Source organism: Vicia villosa, unplaced genomic scaffold, assembly GCF_029867415.1.
Source record: "Vicia villosa cultivar HV-30 ecotype Madison, WI unplaced genomic scaffold, Vvil1.0 ctg.002617F_1_1, whole genome shotgun sequence".
Classification (NCBI taxonomy): Eukaryota; Viridiplantae; Streptophyta; class Magnoliopsida; order Fabales; family Fabaceae; genus Vicia; species Vicia villosa.
This window is the reverse complement of record NW_026705987.1, coordinates 40,885-48,209: the sequence shown is the minus strand read 5'-3', so window position 1 is coordinate 48,209 and position 7,325 is coordinate 40,885.

Genomic DNA, 7,325 nt, shown 5'->3' with positions numbered 1-7,325 from the left:
CATATCTTGTTCTAAAAGCAGTCTTCTGAATGTCGTCATCTTTCACACGAATTTGGTGATACCCAGACCTCAGATCAATCTTACTAAATACACATGCTCCAACCAGTTGATCCATCAAATCATCAATCCTCGGCAATGAATACCGATTCTTGATAGTAACCTTGTTCAATTGTCTGTAATCCACACACAGCCTCATCGAACCCTCTTTCTTCTTTACCAGCAACACAGGCGCACCCCACGGCGAAACACTAGGACGAATAAATTTCTTCTCAAGCAATTCTTCCAACTGCTTCTTCAGTTCAGCCAATTCAGACGGCGACATACGATACGGTGCCATCGACACTGGACTAGTTCCCGGAACCAAATCAATAGAAAACTCCACTTCTCTTTCCGATGGTAATTCATTCACATCTTCTGGAAATTCACATACCACAGGTAACTCGCCACTTGCCACTTTTTCTTTCACATTCATCAATGCGAACAACATAAACACTGTTGCACCACCTCCGATAGCCTCATTCACCTGTCTAGCTGTCATTTCCAAATCATCAGTACTAACCTCTTCAGGAAAAATCACCGTCTTCGCAAAACAGTTGATATGAACACGGTTGAATTCCAACCAGTTCATTCCCAGGATTACATCGAGTTGTTTCAACGGAAGGCACACTAAGTCATCCCGAATTCTCTACCAAAAATGTCAACCGGACAATTCAAGCATGCAGACGAAGTAGTTACTGAACCCGACGCAGGAGTGTCAATAACCATACTTCCATTCATGTCAGATATCTCTAGATTCAACCTCGTAGCACAATCCAAAGAGATAAAAGAATGAGTTGCTCCAGTATCAATAATCGCAACTAAAGGTGTGCCATGAATGAAACACGTACCCTTAATCAATCTGTCTTCTGGAGTAGTCTCTGACCCTGTCAAAGCAAAAACCTTTCATCCTGATTGGTTCTTCTTTGGCTTAGGACAATTCGGACTGATGTGACCCTCTTCACCACAGTTGTAAAAAGTCACAACCCTCTTCTTGCGGTCAGCAGCAATATGACCCACTTGGTCGCACTTGTAACACTTTTTCTGCTCAAGCTTGCACTCGTTCCTACGATGTCCCATCTCACCACAATTATAACATCTGATACGAGCACTGGAATCTCCCCCACTGGGTTTCTTCCAATCAGCAGACTTACCTCTACCATATGGCTTACCTCTATCCATAGGCTTCTTACCCTTCCTGTCAACCAACTCGCGAGAGTGAGATGACTTCATCTTGATGTTATCCTCCTCAAAAATCCTACTACAATCCACTAAGTCAACAAACCTCTGAATCCTCTGGTACCTAATGCCCTGCTTGATCTCATCACGAAGACCATTCTCAAACTTGACACATTTTGAGAACTCACTGGCTTCATCATTGTTGTAGTGCACATAGTACTTTGCCAGTTCCACAAACTTTGCAGCATACTCTGGTACCGTCATATTACCTTGGACCAGCTCCAAAAATTCAATCTCTTTTCTGCCCCTGACATCCTCAGGAAAATACCTTCTCAGAAATTCCCTCTTGAATATAGCCCAAGTAACCTCTATACCATCAGCATCTAGTTCAGCTCTGGTTGCCAACCACCAGTCATCAGCCTCTTCAGATAACATGTGAGTGCCATACCTCACCTTGAGATTCTCAGTACAGTCAATGACTCTGGAAATCCTCTCGATCTCCTTAAGCCATTTCTGAGCACCCTCGGGATCATGCGTGCCTTTGAACAATGGAGGATTGTTCCCCTGAAAATTCCCCAATTGCCTTTCAGCACCAATCCCTGCTCCTACCGTATTCCCTCCAAGCACATCAGCAATCATGCCCAGAGCCTCGGCGATAGCATCATCATTTCTTCCTCCTCTTCCAGCCATTGTTCTGCTTAACTACAAACAACCAGTCAGAACAAAAGTATCGACAAATAACTCGTATTAGTCGCATACACAGGAAAAACTGACACTAAGACTCTGGTCATAACAACCGACTATGCTCTGATACCACTATTGTAACACCCCTCTAATAACCCGCGGCATTTAAACAAATATTAATCAGAGTAAACATGCAAAGGGTGTCACAATTCAAAAATAAAAGAAAACACACGTCGGTACATGTCATGCATTCACTGTAACATCTGAAATTATAACTCATTAATCAAAATCATATTTTACACAGCGGAATTAATTCATCGAGTCAACATTCATCATTAATGTCTCAGACTCAAACAACACAGCAAAAGAGTTATAATTAAAACTCCAAAACAACGTGTTCCCAGTGTTACATCTATCAGAGCATGACACTGACACTATAGCTAAAAACCGACTTATGAGCTAATCCTCACCAAGTCGAGCCGCTATCCTCAATCTGAAAATGACAACAAGTAAGGATGAGTCTCATCACAGTTAACCAATGTTATTGCATCATAAATAACAATATATCATAGTTATATCATTTCACCCAATTGTTTCATATCCAGATACATCATCATCACACATCCACCATCATCAAACCATCACATAGCATATATAATCATATTACAAAAATTATGCATATGTATGCAACTGACACTATGCATGTGGTACCAACATCACCAGTGGAAAAATCCACCGACCGATCTATCATCATCCAGATACGGCCCTGCCAGCATAGATTCCACACAATGGGAATCTTTCCCTTCACTGTATCCTCTCATCGTTAGGATACAGCCCTCATCAAATGATTATGAATGCATGCAACATATATACAACATACTATCATCATCATCATACTATGAGTAGCATCATCTTATACTCATTCATCATCATTCATCATCATCATCATCATTAACAAGTATGTTCAATATACATATATTTGCATCATTCAATAAATCAAACAACAATAATCCATACAAATTCATCAGTTTAAAGTCACTCGTCATCAGACTTTCAAACATCACAAAACAGCAAAATCTACAGATCACGCTGGCCATACGCGTACCATACGCGTACCAACAGAGCCAGAATTTCACAAAAACATACACCATACGCGTATCATACGCGTATGGACAGAACCAGAATTCCCACACAAAATGCACATACGCATACCAGCCAGGCATACGCGTACCCTCACCAGGCCATACGCGTATCATACGCGTACCAGCAGAAGACCCATTTTGGTGCATAATGGGGAGCGTACCATACGCGTCCCCCCTATACGCGTATCATACGCGTACCATACGTGAATGGACATCAGTTCCAAAAACCTGCAACTTACCCATTCGTCTTCCTCGCGAGTTCATCTGCCCAGTCTGCGATTTGGGTCTCAGAAACCAGAAAATTCACATACTAACATCACATAATTCACTCAACAATCCCAGTATATGATTCTATAATTGATTTCATTCATCATACCCTAAATGTAATCGGTTATTAGGGATTTAACAGTCTTAGATCCAATCTAAATGATGAACACAAAACAGCAAATCCAGAATACAGAATCAATGAATCCAACAATACCCCTAATCCATACTATCACCTACAATACGATAATAAAGATTAAATGGAGAGTCTCCCCTTACCTTAGACAAGAGTTCTTGATCCTTGGTCTCTCCCTCTACAGTTCTCGTTCACGTTCCTCGTTCCCAAAACTTATGTTCTTTCACGTTCTTTCTTTGTTTCCCAAGTCCCAATTGTTTTATGAAAATAATAATAAAATTAGTAAAAGGTTTATTAAATCACCCCCCTTCTTTTACTATTTCCTCACGTGGCCCAAATGCCATAAACCATTATTTATCCACAAAATCCTTAATAATTCTAACTATTAATTCAATATTCCAATTAAATTAATATTAAAATTATACGGGTGTTACATGTGGGATCCCCCATGCTACTTAGATGATGAGGGTACATGTTGGGATGTGGTATCCCCCATAGTGTTGAAAGGGTAAATACCCAGTGGCAAGAATAAATGAGAGCTACTAAGGTGTATCATGTGGGACAAGAAAGTTGTTAGGTACTCACTGTGAATAATAAGGGAACAAAGAAACTATTAGTGGATAGTAGTGGAGTGAGAGAAGTAACTATGGGTGGAGTAGTATGAGGTGAAGTAATGATCAATGTTTGCAAGGGAGTAAGAGAATACTATGGTATAAGGACAAACATAGGGGAAGGATCCATGTCACATGTGATAATTATCGTGTGACGGTGGGCTTTACCCTTACCCTTATCCTAAAGTCCAGGTAGAATTCTTGTCCTTTTTTAAATATAAACACAAAACAATTAATATAATAGTACAAACAATATTATAAGTTGAAAAGGTAAAAATAAATCAATTAGAGAAATATAATACACAAAGTGTGCAAAATAACATTAATTAACAATACATAAGTGATTCATTCAAATTGTTTATCCTCATCTTTAGTATCTTCATCTGATATGGTACTATTTTCAAGCCCAAAATCTTGTTCTTCATCAACATGATTTTTTGAAAACAATATAGTTGGATCAACTTGGTGACCCTAAACCTTTGTATCACACCAACTTGCAATTTGTTCAATTTCAATCACATCATTAACGAGTGAAATTTCATCATCTTGGTAAGCTTATTCTTCATATAAATTGCCAGATTCAATATGAACCATTAGTTTTGACTTGATTAAACACATGTCGTCCCCGTCTATGTGAGTTGATAGTAGGATAAGGTATGTAATAAACTTGTTTAATATTATGTACCATTATGAAAAGGGTCACCCTCTTTATACGTTATGTTCATTCGAGTTCGGTGTTATATTTTATCTAATTTTGTTCCACTAGTATATGGATCATACTAATCATAATAAAGTAACAATCCTTTATTTTCCATGTCTATATAATTGTATACCAACCCATAAATGTGTTTAATAACATCATAAAATTCATCTTTACCACCCTCGGTAACTCCTTTTATGAATACTCCAATGTTTAACATTTCTTACTTATATCCATAATTGAGCATGGAGTTTATATCTATTCGCAGAGTATGTGTGCCATTTGTTTGCATGTTGAACATGGCCTTCTGACAAGCTTCTTAATTGGAGTATTCCTAGAGTAGGATCAACAATGTATAATAATTGTTGCTTGAACCATGTTAGAAAATAGACATGCATATGACTAGAAGAAGTTTGTTCACCCATGGTTTTATAATAGGCCTTAAATGCCCTATATTAAAATATAATATAAGATAGAAGATAATATCTTTATATCCAATGTGTTCAAATTAAATACATATTTAATATTCTTGATAAAGGTAGATCTAACTTCAATGTAGTCAATCAATACATGAACGTTAGTTGATTGCAATTTTTATTGGGTCATCCAGTATACATTCGTCTTTCTAGAAGGACGGTTGAGAATAATGAAGATTGATAAGGTAAAATGACTTCTTCTACAAACTTAAACTTTATTCCTTGTAATTCTTAGATTCAAAATCATGTGATTAAAATAATGAGAGAAAAATATGGTGTTAACCAATGAAAGTGATGTGAACATATTGATCTCTCAACTCTTGCCTTATTTTTTAATGATCCCTTGGAATCACCCATGAATCTTTCAAAATGCATGAGAAGATGTTTCCATAGAATCAAAGAAACCTAGCGGGAAAACTTGTTCCAACTTACCTAGAATGATTTGAACTTTTTGGTCTAATTTAATGAGGTTGTCTGCTTTTAAAGTTGAGCCACAAATGTCTTTGAAAAATTTACTAAGTTCTGTGTGTGGATTAAGCATGTGATCCGGTAGTGAACTTAATGCAGTTGGAACCATGCATTCTTTGAAAACATGGCAATCATAAATTTTCATTCCAAGTAACTTCTCAATGTTGGCATCAACACTACACCTTGGTAAGCAAGAAGAATAACCATCATGCATTATCAACTCATTTACCATGGACAAACCATTATAGCTTCCTGGAGAGTTAGCCTGTAATTAGCCTTGGGTTTTAATAAATTTTCATTCGGTTAAGGCGCTTAAACTATTAAGTCTTTTCAATTGCAATAAAATTCTAAGTCCTTTCTAGCATTCTCATTATCTTTTATTATTCCTTGGACATATATCATTATGTTAAATAAGTTATCAAAAAAAATTCTTCCAATATATATATTTTTATTTTAGTCCAACTTTGACACCAACATTTTTGCATCATAATATTTTGTAGTAATGTTGAATTTCACAGCAATTATGTTAGACATCATTTTGCAAATAGTTCCGAGCACATATCAGGAACATTCGAATTCAACCTGACAGCCAAAAGTCTCACACGCATTGATAATCTAGAGTTAGATGACCCCTCTAATAATGGTGTATTTTTTTCTTTCAATAACTGATAAATGTTTTCACTATCTTATTCAAGAGCTCTTCTATTCTAATCTTGATGTTCATCAAAAAAATATGTTCACCCTAAATGCATCACCAACCATTTCATCTATTAGATTAAATTGTTCATCATATTCCATGTACAATTGATTACATGAAGCATGTGTATCAATCTCTAGTCTAATATTCTGCAGTTGTTCTCCATTATTTTTCCAAACCCAATCATTTTCCTTAAAACCTACTCTCTCCAAGTGTTGTTTCACTTATTCATGGTCACTTCTTCACTTCCCTTTGATAACAATCTTGAGCAAATGTGAATGCGAAAAACTCTTTAGCTTTTTCCTTATAACGTGATAAAATTTGTTGCTCTGAAATAAGAAACAATCTCCTAAAAGACACGTAGAAAGGAGTTAAAATCTTTCCACACATCTTGCCAAAAATGGTTTTTCAACCCATGCCCAATAACACTCCTACTTCCATTAGCAAACTGATCAAAATCATCTTCCACCTTAACTCAAGAAGCAACACATATTTCCACCACATAGACACACCCATAAGACCTCGTACATGACTCATAAAAGAAAAAAACAACTAGGGAACCATATCTAGCTCTAAGAATATCTTTTCGTAGTGAAAGGGTAGCTTAAGCACTTTCCACCGCCACTTGGAAAGAAGGGAAAGATTAAAATGGCTTAAATCTTTCACATCTAACCCTCTCAACACCTTAGACTTATATAAATCCTCCTATATAATCCAAATCGCATTCACCTTTCCATTTTCCCATCTCTAAAGAAACCATCTTTAGAACCCGACAGTATCCCGTTAGATAGAGACATGCATCTTGAGGAAGTAAAGGAAAAAATGGGGACAACCCTCTAGGCCGAGTTAAGAAGAGCCACCCTCCCACCAAGGCTAATAAACCTGAACCACAAAGAGGCTAACCTTTTAGTGATAAGACTGGAAAGTTGCTC